Source organism: Phodopus roborovskii, unplaced genomic scaffold, assembly GCF_943737965.1.
Source record: "Phodopus roborovskii unplaced genomic scaffold, PHOROB, whole genome shotgun sequence".
In the NCBI taxonomy this organism is placed as follows: domain Eukaryota; kingdom Metazoa; phylum Chordata; class Mammalia; order Rodentia; family Cricetidae; genus Phodopus; species Phodopus roborovskii.
This window is the reverse complement of record NW_026126511.1, coordinates 56014462-56025568: the sequence shown is the minus strand read 5'-3', so window position 1 is coordinate 56025568 and position 11107 is coordinate 56014462. Positions and strand designations below refer to the sequence as shown.

General features: G+C 46.4%; 1 pseudogene; it reads left to right on the top strand.

Moving 5' to 3' along the window:
• The first annotated feature begins 9932 nt into the window (after nt 1–9932).
• On the top strand, nt 9933–10563 carry LOC127230060 (60S ribosomal protein L11-like; annotated as a pseudogene).
• Nucleotides 10564–11107: the final 544 nt, after the last annotated feature.

Here is an 11107-nt window from a genome sequence, read left to right as displayed (position 1 = left end):
AGGCAAATGGATCTCTGTGAGTTCAAGGCCAGCCTGTCCACACCTCAAGCTTCAGAAGAGCCAGGACTGCAGATACTGTCTCAAAACAAACAAAAAAATGAGTGGCAGGATTAGGAAGGTTAAGAAACTACTGGCTTAGCAACTTCCAGGATAAAGAGATCTTGTCTCAAAAAAAAAAAAAAAGAAAAGAAAAAGACCATAAAATGAAAACGTCCTCTAAGTCTCTAAATGCATAATGGATATGCAAATATTTAAAATTACATCTCAAGTTGTCATGTTCAAAAGAAACTCTGGACAACTGCCTAACAAGTGATGCCTCTTAGCATACCAAAAATGTCTGCTGACCTCCATGCACAGGGCTCCTCTCCACTCTTCTCACCCTGCCCCTACCCTACTTTACCTCACTTCCCCTTACCCAGGTTCCCATTCCTATGGAACCTTGCCATTCTAGCTATGTGCCCTCTTGCCCTCTCCAACCCCATGGCTTGGTCCATTCGTAAGGCCATGTTTAGTCTACTACTCTCTCTCCTTGCTTTGGACTACTCCAGATGCCTCTGACTTCACTATCCTCATATCTACAATAAAAACCTTCTCTTTAACCGCACCTTGAAGTAGTCATGTTCTCATTTCATTCAATAGTTTTCATTGAGCTGTTTAGACTTTGAGTCAGTTTACTTTGCTATGTAGTGATTTGTATGACTTCTTTTAATTAACAAAATTGGTAAACATCCTCCATCAAACTGGTTTGTAGGCAAGCCTGCTGGGCATTTCCTTGGTTGCTGAATAATGTAGGAAGGCCCAGTCCAATGTGAGTGGTGATAGCCTAGGGGCAGGTGGTGTTGGGTTATAGAAGACAGTCAGATGGCATGGGAAGTAATCAAACAAGTAGCTTCAGTTTCTGCTTTTAGGTTCCTGCCCCAACTTCCCTTCATGATAGTCTGTAAAATGTAAGAGTGTGAAGAAAACTCCAGTTGACAGAGGCCTGACTTGTGACTTATTTGAATCTGTGACTTAGCTGGAGCTGAAAAGTCAGCTGTGACTAACAAGAGACCAGCATCACTAAGAAAGCATCTGGAAAGTGTGTGGTGCATGCCTCTGATTCCAAATTTGGGAGGCAGTGGCAGGCGGATCTCTGAGTTTATTGAGCATAGCCTGGGCTACAGAGTTCCAGGACAGTCAGGACTACAAAGAGAAACCCTGTCTTGAAAAAAAGCAAACAATAACAAAAGAAATCTGGAATGTATTTCCTCAGGGTCAGCACACAGAAGTTGTGATCCAGAGGGGTCAAGGCTCCATCTCATGCTGACAGCTGAACTTAATATGTAAAAGTACTTGAGATCACAGAGAGAAACTGAGGCTTGGCATCACGAACCTAAGAATGGACATGGATGAAGAGGTAGCCTTAGTTGCAATAAAGACCCCAGCATACTGGAGAGTTCAAGACTGTGGATCAAAGACAGACACAGCTGTGAAGTGGAGCAGGCTTGAGTCAGGAGACAGCCCTGTGTGTGCAAATGGCAGAGCTGCAGAAGTAAGGCTGTCCAAAGTTCTCTGGAGCCCAAAAGATCATGAGTCAAGTTCCAGGTGCCAGACTGAACTATTTATTTATACTGTCCAATTCTGATTTTGCTCTGATCAGATTGTAACTGTGCCTGGTTCTTCTCTCTTGGAATAATAAACATGTAACTATGTTTTATTTATGAGTACCCACTTGAGAAATTCTGTGGACTTTACTTATTTTAGGTATCTTAAAACTTATTATTAACCTACATGGGTGTTTTGCTGCATGAACATCTATGCACTACCTGTAGGCCTGGTGCCCAATATCCTGAACCTGGAGTTACAAACAGTTCTGAGTCACCACATGAATGCTGGGAGTTGAACCCCACTTATAACCCCTCCCACCATTGCAAACTGAGGTCCAAACCCAGGGCCTTATGCTTGCTAGGTAAGCGCTCTACCACTGAGCTAAATCCCCAATTCATTACTCTTTTTAAAAAAATAATTTATTTTTATCTCATGTGAATTGATGTTTTGCCTGCAGGTATGTCTCTGTATGGAAGTGTCAGATCCCCTAGAACTAGAGTGACAGACAGTTGTTCACTGTCATGTGGGTGCTGAGAATTGAACCTAAGTTCTCTGAAAGAGCAACCACGGCTCTTAACCACTGAGCCATCTCTACAGCCACCAATCTGACTTCTCTTAACCACTGCAGTATCTCTTTAGCTACCAAATTTTAGATTTTTAAAGAGGTTTTGAACTTAAAAAAAATTTGTTTTAGATTTATTCAATGTGTGAGTATTCTGCCTACATGTATGTACATCACAGGCACATCTAGTGTGCCTCAGATGTCACAAGAGGGCATCAGATCCACTGAAGGGAGTCAATGGTGGTTGTAAGGCACCATGTGGATACTAATATTCAAGTGCAAGTGTTCTTAATGGCAGACCCATTTCTCTAGCCCCATGGCTTTGAACTTCTAAAGTGGGGGCAACATGTGGATCACAACACCTCTGGCAAACCTCTATCAAAACCATTGTATTTTTTTCTTTTTGAGACAGGGTTTCTCTGTGTATCCCTGACCTCAAATTAAGATATTCACCTGTCTCTGACTCCTAACTGCTAGGATTAAAGGCGTGTATCACCACAACCCACTGTTTTAAAGTGTTTGTTCTTTTAAATGTTCATTTAATCGTATTTAGTTGTATGATTTTTTAAATATTTATTTGTGAGTGTCTGGTGCCCAGGGGACTGTGTCGGTCAGAAAAATCAAATCCCCTGGAATTGGGAGTTACAAACTATTATGAGCTGCCATTTGAATGCTGGGACTCAAACCCAGGCCTTCTGCAAGAATAATAAATATTTTTAACTGCTGAGCCATCTCCCCAACCTCCTTCAACTCCCCTACCACATCCCAACAGGGATTTTTGTTTTGGTTTTTTGTTTTTCGAGACAGGGTTTCTCTGTATTGCTTTGGAGCCTGTCCTGAAATTCGATGTGCAGACCAAGCTGGTCTCAAACTCAGAGATCCGCCTACCTCTGCCTCCCAAGCACTGGGAGTAAAGGTGTGCACCACCAACACCCAGCTCCCAACAGGGTTTCTATGTATAACCCAGTCTGTCCTGGAATTTGCTCTGTAGACTAGGCTGGCCTTGAGCTCAGAGGTCCTCCTGCCTCTGTATCCTGAGTGCTGGGATGAAAGGCATGCACCACCAATGCCTGGCTTCAAATCTCCATTCTTAAAACCTAGACAGAATTCTACAGTCTGACACTACCCTGACTTTAAAAAGGTACATTTGATGGTGCTGGAAAGATGGCTCAGCAGATAAGAACATTTGCTCAGATTCCAGCATCCAAATGGTACCACTCACAAATACCTGTAACTCCAGCTCCAGCAAATCCAAGTCTCTCTCTCTCTCAATTATAAAAAAGATATGGCTAAGAAGTACTATATGAGAAATCACAGGGGCTGGAGAGTCGGCTCAGTGGTTAAGAGAACTGGCTGCTCTTCCAAGGGATCAGGGTTTAAGTCCCCACACTTCCAGTGTAGCTCCCAACCTGCTGCCTAGTGCCAAAGGATCCACTGCCCTCTTCTGGTCGTCTTAATTACTGCATTCGAGCAGCAAAACATGTATACATGCAGCAAAACACCTACACAAGTAAAAGAAAATCTTTTAAAAACAAAAAGAACTGTAATTCGCTCTTCCTCAATCTTAAAACATTTGTCAGTAAGTTTTAGGTATTTAATATTTATTTTAAATCTTACTTTAAATAATAATTAGTAGTTTAAAAAATGCAACATAAAGAAATTATCTGTTGGAAAGGAAGACAAAAATGTTAAGTGCACAGGATTTTAATGAATTGAAGCTTAGTCCTATTTAGGAGTTCTAGAAAAAAAAGAAAGAGAAAAAAACAATGTTAGTGGTACCCACAGGTGTCACTGACTCGACTTTCCGGGCAGAAACCACTCAAATGGCAAATTTTTGACATAACAGAAAAGCAAACCTCATATGGAACACAGTCAATCCTAATAAGCTTAAACAAGAAAGCTATGCAAAATGACTCACGTTGGAGATGTTTTCCTTACTTCTGCCAAATATTTCAGCAGATGGCTTGAAAGTCCTAGAATAAGAGGAAAAAACAAAACAAAAATCCCTTTAGCACCAATAGCGAATCGAGGAGGTAGCATTAACCCTGAACACCAGCGGGGAAATAAAACAAGGCGAAGACATTCCCGAGCTTTTCCAGCAACCAAACAAATAGGGATCAACTATTAAAAAACTACAGTAGACCAAGATCAATCTTTCCAGTTTCAGAATTAGAGTGCACAGCTCAGCAGTAGTATAAACACGTCCTCCAAACCAGTAAGGGATTCCTATTTCTCCCGAGCCCATTCTGCGTCACCGCCACCACTGTACCAAAAAGTGGTAAGCGGTTCGATAACTGGTCCCAATTGCTGCAAGCACCTGCCCGGGACCTAAGGTTCCTACGACTCGGAGGCCCGCGACTGGCACCAAGTCAATCTTGAGAAATTGCCTCACCTAAGATTAGAAGCTCCGCGGAGAACAGCGAAAGAGAAAACGTCGCAGGACTAAAGCGGTCCCTTCACCGAAAACTTGGGGTCTCGATCCGGCATATGGGGGGGCAGCCACCAGGCGGGAGGGCTAACGGGCCTCTCACCCGCCTGCACCATAAGGAAAACACCCCGCGACCTACCGCGACCTCGGGTGGCCGCCGCCCCCGCCCTGCGTGCCCCGCGCCACCCGCCCCAGCGTCCGCCCCACCCAGCCCACCCGCCGCGCCGGCGCGCTCCCTCAACCCTAGGGCCACACGCGAAGACGCCCGGGATATGGGCGTGGTCGCTAACGCCCCCCGAGGCCCCGATGCGGCAGCGGCGACAACGGCCACCTCGGGCTGCTGAGCCCGGGTCGGTGGGAGGCTCCCGAGGCTGCCCTCACCCATCTCCGCCTCCTCCTCCCGAGGCTGCGCTGCTCCCAGTCACCCCCACTCTCCGCGGCCCTCGACAGGAAAGACAGCGGGGATAAGCCTCACCCGGTTCTGGCTGCAGCTCCGCGGAGCGGACCTCCCCTCCCCCGGCCCACCCCCTTCGGCGACACGCACAACTCCGCTCGGTCCAGTCCCGGCTTTAGCGCTGGTGAGGAGGAGGTAGAGGAGGCGGCGGCGCGGCGGAGCCCGGGCACGCCCCGCCCTCCGCACGCTCATTGGCTGCTGCCGAAGGCGGCCCGGAACGCCTCGGGCATGTCCATTGGCTCAGTCGGCCTTCTTTCAGGACCCTCCTCGGTGAGGTAGTCAGACAGACTGTCCGTCAAACGTGCGCCACGCCCTCGGGCCTGCCGTTCCCTCCCCCTGCCGCCAGCCTCGGGCTTAGCCCTCCCTCCCTCCCTCGGTGCCCCCGCCCCGCCCCGCCCCGCCCCCACTCGCCGGGTCCGCCCGGGTCAGGAGCCCGAGTGGCGAGGCCCGCAGTACGGATCGCGGTTCGGCCTCGGGGCGGGGGGATCTCCGTCGAGGCTTCCCGCGGGGCCGGGATCGGGACACCGGGCCTTGGCCTCCAGACGGTCGCCGCGGTCCCCCGCGACTCTGTCCGAGGACAGACGCGGCCTCGAGGCCCCAGCGTCCTCCCTGTCCAGGCCCCCACGGCCCGGGAGACGGCCGAGCCCCGCAGTGCCTGCGGCGGGCCGAGGGGACGGGACGGGCCGTGGCTGCAGGGCACTGGCGGCCGTGCGGGCGCTTCCACCTTGCCTCGCCCGTGGGAATGGCCCCCCACCTCCGCCATGGCTGCGGCGGGAGGAGACGTCGTCCTCCATTTTGTGGGATCTGTTGGGAGAACTTGGTGCCCATCAGAACCGCACCCCGTGGGGCCGGGAAACTTGGCCCGGGACAACCCCGACCTCGCTCTGCCATCGGCCATGCGCTCGGCTGCTAAGGGCGTGCGCGCCTAGGTTGCCGCGGGGCCGCACGACGGTGCGGGGGCCCAGGAGCAGCCGCCGGAAGCCGCGGGCCCCCTAGCGGGCTCGCGCCCCGGGTCCCGGGCTGAGCGGGCTCGGCCGTCGGTGCCCGGCAGAGCGCGCGCTCCCGGGCCTGCCCGGCGTCTGTCCTCTACGTTGACGGGGCCTCGGGCCACCGCGCGCCCTTCGCCCCTCCTGCCCGTCGTGCCCCGTGGGCAGCGACTCTCGCCCGGGAGCCCCGCCGGACGCCTTCTGAGCGGAGCCTGGGGAGGGAGGCACGAGGGTCTTTTGTTCCTCGTCTACACCTGCATCTTCGGTGGATGTCATGGTGCCGGATTTCCAGGACTCCAGTGAAGACCTACGAGATGCGCCTCGCCCTGGCGGTTGTTAGCGGGATTACAACTGATACTGTTGTGTTGCATCGAAGTAGTTGATGATAGACCAAGTTGATATATATATTATGTGCGAAAATATATGATTCTTTTTCTCTTTAGATAGTGTTTATCTAACATAGTCTGCCCTTGAACTCTAGATCCTTTTCTTGCCTCTGGAATAATGGGATTGTAAGGATTTCACCACTTTTGTTTTTGCCTTAGAGAAACCCTGCCTCGAAAAACCAAAAAAGAAAAAAAAAAAAAAAAAAAAAAAAAAAAAGTGCACACTGTTCTTAGAGTCCAGGATTTGCAGCCTTGTGTGGCACTTTCTAACTGTCATCAACTCCAGTTCCAGGAGAGCCAGTGCCCTCTTCTGGCCTACCTACACACATAGTTGTGTGCATGCATGCAGGCCACATCCATAAAGCATACAAATTACCAAAAAAGAAAAAAAATTTCAGCGTTTAAAACACAAGTCCATCCCCCTTTATTTCTTCTTCTGAAGTACAATAAAGGCATTTATTCGTCTACGAAGATTGAGTCAGGAGGAATAGATGAGAAAAGAAAAAAAAGATAGCATAAATGATACCATTATAGCTTTAAAGAGAAAACTGAATCTAGAGAAACGTCCAGAGACCTACAAGACTGAATCCAACTAACAATCTGAGCAACAGTGGAAAGGCTACCTTAAACCCTTCCCTGATAATGAGATCGATGGCTAACTTATCCACTATCATGGAGCCCTCATCTAGTAGCTGATGGAAACAGAAGCAGACACCCAGAGCTAAACACTGAACTGAACTGGAATCCAGATGTAGAGAGGGAGGACAAAACCAGGTACAGAAACAGACAGCTGACCCGAACAAGGGGGAGCTAATGGATTTCAGACTGATAGCTGGGAATCCAGCATTGGAACAACTCAGACCCCCCTGAACATGGGTCTCAGAAGGCCTGGGCAGTCTAAGTGACCTCTGACAGTAGAACCAGGACACTGCACTGCTTTAGGAGCACATTCCCCATGGAGGGATACTCCCTTAACCTGGAGGCAGGAGGGAGGGCCTAGTCCCTACTCCAAATGACTTGACAGATTTTGTTGAGCCCTCCCTGAGTGTGTGTGTGTGGGGGGGGGGTGGAGAGGAAGGGAGGGAGAAGGGATCAATATGTAAAATAATTTTTTAAAGCACATTTATTCGATGGCAAGCAGATAAACCTATGTCCTGTTCTTGTCCATGGGTCGATGTGAGAGCTGAGGAGAGTTGAGTAAGCTTTTATATTGCATAACATTTTACTTTGTGAACATTCCCAGCATCAACAGCATTAGTTTGTCTTCAATGACTATTAGGAAATGTGTTAATCATAATAACATCTCATGGCTGCTGAAGATGATAGCCATCCTTTTTTCTGTTAGGAACTTGGAAATATGAAACTATAGGTACACTGAGTTGATACAAAAGGGCTCCTTAAATTTGACCAGATTAAATGTTAGGTTTGGTAACTACAAGTCATGTGTTTTCTGAAGCCCCATCTCCACAATTTTTTAGCATTAGTACTGTTCATGTTTTCCCTAGTAATGAAAAGAATGACGACTTCTGGAGTTTGACTAGTGGTTTTACTTACTTCAGCAGGGGGCCACATCTGGTGAGCAACTCTTGAAGTGTCATAGTGCTAGATAAAGAGACCAGGAACAGTACTCTGGAAACTCACTTTTATAATGAATCCACTCCAGCAATAGATGCTTGACTCCCAGAATTTCACCATAATGTCAATTAAAATGTTAGAATGCTCATGACACAGTCATTTCTCAGTGTTGATTTCCTGGGCAATCTCAGCAGCAGATAGAATTTAATACAGGTTTTGGAGAGAATGTTCAAAGGATAATGGAGTTTTGAGAAACTGTAACAAAGTTCTTTTCATTATCAATAATTGTTACTTTCATAGTCCCAGCACTTGGAAGGGAGAGGCAGGCAGATCTCTATGAGTTTGAGACCAGCCTGGTCTACAAGAGCTAGTTTCAGGACAGGCTCCAAAGTTACACAGGGAAACCTGTCTCGAAAAACCAAATAAATAAGTTTACTGTCAGATGGTGGCACACTTCTTAATTTCCAGCACTCAGTAGGCGGAGTCAGACATACTTCTGTGAGTTTGAGGGTAAGCTGGCCTACACAATGTGTTCCAGGCTCACCAGTGCTCCATAATGACACCCAGTTTCAAAAAGCAAAGCAAATAAAATCACAAAATTTTTTAAAAGTCACAAAGATCCTAAAAGAGCTACAGAATATGATACAGCTCAATTAGATTGAACATCCTATTAGCAATCTGCATTTAGAGTCTTGGAGCTGTGTGATGGTGCATGTCTATAACAACAGCACTTGAGATAGTGAAGCAGAAAGATTGAGAGTTCAAGACAAAAGACAAAAATAATTTTAAAATGTATATGGTAAATTTTTCACAATAAGCTCCAGGTATAGTGGCACAGGTTTGTAACCCAGACTCTTAGAGACTGAAGAAGGAAACTGGAAGACTGAGGCCAACCCTGTGCCAAGTAAGGAGGTCTTGCCTAAAAATGTCTTTTTATCAATAAAATACTGAAATGTTAGAAAAATTAAAAGATAGTAGTTAAGGTAATGCACAGACAAGAAGTTGCGAGGTTATGTTTATTAGACATTCCAGACTGGAGTTGATGTCAGGCAGTACTGAAATAAAAAGATGAGAGTTTTCTAGAGTGAATGAATGATAGAATTCAGAATGGAAAAACAATTCCAAATAGGATAACTAAAAGCAAATCCCTTTCCAAGACAGTCCAGATACATCAAGAGGTCCTATTCAAATAAAAAATAAATCTCCAACAAATCTTTACAACCATGTCCAAATGTCAGACCATGTAAGATAGAGGAAAAGATTTGTTTGGTTTTGGGGACAAGCTCTCACTGTGCAGTCCAGGATGGTCTGAAATTTTTGATATTCTTGCCTGAACCACCCAGGTGCTAAATTAACTAGTGAGTGGAATACACCAGGCTAAAAGAGGTGGGGGGTGTAGAAACTAGCAGGGGGATCTCTGAGTTCCAGGCCAGCCTGGTCTAGAGTGAGTTCCAGGGCAGCCAAGGCTACACAGAGAAATCCTGTCTTGAAAACAAAAAAACAACAACAAAAAAGATATTATTTGTAGGGAATGGACAGATGGCTTATCAGTTAAAAATATTTGTTGCTTTTGCATAGGAGTAAGTTCCAGTTCCCAGCACCGGCATGGCAGCTCAAAACTATCTGTAACATAGCATCAAAGGATCTGACACCTGTTACTGGCCTCTAGGAGTTCTGTGTAATTGAGGTGTGCAGACATACATGCAGGAAAAATACCCATACACAATACATAAATTCATCCTTTTAAGTTTTGTTATTCAAGGTCTCACTGTATTGCTCTGGCTGTCCTGGATTTTGTTATGTTGAGTAGGCTGGTCTTGAACTCACAGAGCTCTGCCTGCCTCTGCCTCCCAGGTGTTGGGATTAAAGGCATGTGCCTCCATATCCAACATTTTTTTTAAAAAATATTATATTATTAAAATTGTGCGTGTGTGCTCTCTTTCTGTTCCCCATCATGTTGCAAGATCAAGGTGAAATGGAGAACCCCATGCGGGAACTGTGCATCCGCAAGCTCTGCCTGTGTTGGGGAGAGCAGAGACAGATTGACCCGGGCAGCCGAGGTGTTGGAGCAGCTCACAGGTCAGACACCTGTGTTTTCCAAAGCTAGATACAATGTCAGGACCTTTGGCATCAGAAGAAATGAAAAGATTGCTGTTCACTGCACTGTTCATGGAGCCAAGGCAGAAAAAATTCGGGAGAAAGGCCTGAAGGTACAGGAATATGAATTACGGAAAAATAATTCCTCAGATACTGGAAACTTTGGCTTTGGGTTTCAAGAACACATTGATCTGGGCATCAAATATGACCCAAGCATTGGGCTCTATGGCCTTGACTTCTATGTGGTTCTGGGTAGGCCAGGTTTCAGCATCACAGACAAGAAACGCAGGACATGCTGCATTGGGGTCAAACACAGAATGAGCAAAGAGGAGGCCATGCGCTGGTTCCAGCATAAGTATGATTGGATCAACCTTCCTGGCAAAAATTTTATCCAAAAGGCCAACAGAGAAGCCAAAAGAGGGTGTAACTCTTCTGGAGCTCTTGTTGTAGGTCATTGTGAGCTGCCTAATGAGGGTACTGTGAATTGAACTTGGGTCCTTTGTTATTTTATTTTTAATTATGTATATGGCTATGTTTCTGTGTGTGGATTTGTACACATGCATGGTTCCCACTGGGATCCAAAGAGAACATCAGATCACCTACAGATAGTTGTGAGCTGCCATTAGTGGATGCTGGAAACCAATTTTAGGTTCTGTGGAAGAGCAGCAAATGCTCGTCATAACCACTGAACTCTCTTTCTCCAAGCCCCAAAGAAGACCTTTAAAAATGAGTTTATTTTTCACAGGCTGTCATCTATCCCTCCATGTCTGTGAGAGATTGAATCTAGGTCCTGATTTGTGAAATAAAGTCCACTCTATGCCCTGAAGTAAAAATGGCAGGCAATGAACTTATGCACATTGTCCTATATACTTTGAATCATCTCTAAATGACTTATAATATCCAGTACAATGTAAATGCTATGAAAACAGTTAATATACTGTGTTGATTAAGGAATAACCTCATGGAAAGTCTGCATAAATTTTGTATAGGTACATTGCTTTTTCTGTTTTCCATTTGGTATAGTTGAATCCA